Below are 1501 nucleotides of genomic sequence, written 5' to 3' on the forward strand. Positions count from 1 at the left end.
AAGTTTTGCTACTAATGCTTGTGTCGTTACCTTTATATAAAATTGAGTCGTCACATGCATACTGTCCTAAAATTTTGAGATGCCCCAAACTCAATAACCGATCATACTTTTGTCCTCCTTGACTCACTCCGCCATCACAAGCTCCAAACAACTCACACTCCTAATTAATAGCCAAGAGTGTCCTTCCGTAATCAGATATGTGTTCGTGTTGCTTATTGCTTAGTTCCCAATAGTGCCTTGTGCATTCAACTTTTCCTCGTCCAATCAACAAGTTTGTGTCACATAGATACAATGTTAAAACACTTAAAATGTGACCCAGTAGTTGATTTGGAGAATGGAGTGATTCGACTCCTCTTTCTCTCTTCTCATCATATGCATGCAAGTCTGCGACTAAGCTTGCCATCGCCTACACATCGTTTTTCCCCTCCAACAACTTCGTTGAAAAAACCTCATTAGAGCTAGGAGATGAAGTTGTTGGCTGGGAGACATACGTAGGAAGTTGGGGTGGTGTAGAATAAGACAATGATGTGATGTAGGATAGGAACTATGGTTAGTATATTAATGAAAACTAGCTCATTTAGACTAGAGGTGATCATCAATAGCCTAGTCCACTATTTTTATTCGACTTTGCTGAAAAGTGTAGGTTTGGGCAAGCATAAAAAACTTTTATTTAGTTCAAAGCCCGAGCTCGGCTCAAAATTGTTAGAACAAAATGGAGGATAGAACAAGAGAGACGGGATATTTCTTCTAAGCACGTAACTTAATGCCGCTTTCCTAATAGTTTATTATCGCCCCTTTATGAAACAACCGGGTTATCACATAAAACTATTGAGATACAAAGAAGAGACCAATTGATTTAGGCTGTTTCCCTAAATCAATTTATAACTTAAGAAGTTTGTGAACAAGTGTTTGTAAAAGTCAAGAGAAAATACTCGAGAAATTTCCCTCAAAAGAAGCAAGTTTAATAATGTTTTTCTTGATCATCTTTTTATCATATATTCACATCAGATAACCATCGCTATTTATAAAGAATGAGGGATGTGCAGAGAGTCCTTCAAGAGTTATGTCTTTTCACCCAAAAGAAACATAAACATAAATTAAAGGGGGTACTAAATGCATGGATAATTTTTCCTAAATGCAGGAATAAGTTAATTTTTCAGAAAAGCTTACATTCCAATTTTGCCCTTGTTTTAATTTAATCCTTTACAACTCCTAACTATATAATCATCCCTACTTCCCTTCCAAAATATATATATATATATATATATATATATATATATTATATATATATATATATATATATAATCATCCCTACTGTTTAATTTACAAGCATATTTTTAACATATTCAACCTTTCATCCTATTTTAATATTCAATACTATACAAAAATCATGGACAATAATGAAGTGCACTACGACGTTTTTTTTTAGGTATGAATATTATGTGCTGTGAATTTATTTATTTTCCGCAAAATCTTAATTTATAGATGGACAATCAAACAA

Source organism: Chenopodium quinoa, unplaced genomic scaffold (genome assembly GCF_001683475.1).
Source record: "Chenopodium quinoa cultivar QQ74 unplaced genomic scaffold, ASM168347v1, whole genome shotgun sequence".
NCBI classification, from domain to species: domain Eukaryota; kingdom Viridiplantae; phylum Streptophyta; class Magnoliopsida; order Caryophyllales; family Amaranthaceae; genus Chenopodium; species Chenopodium quinoa.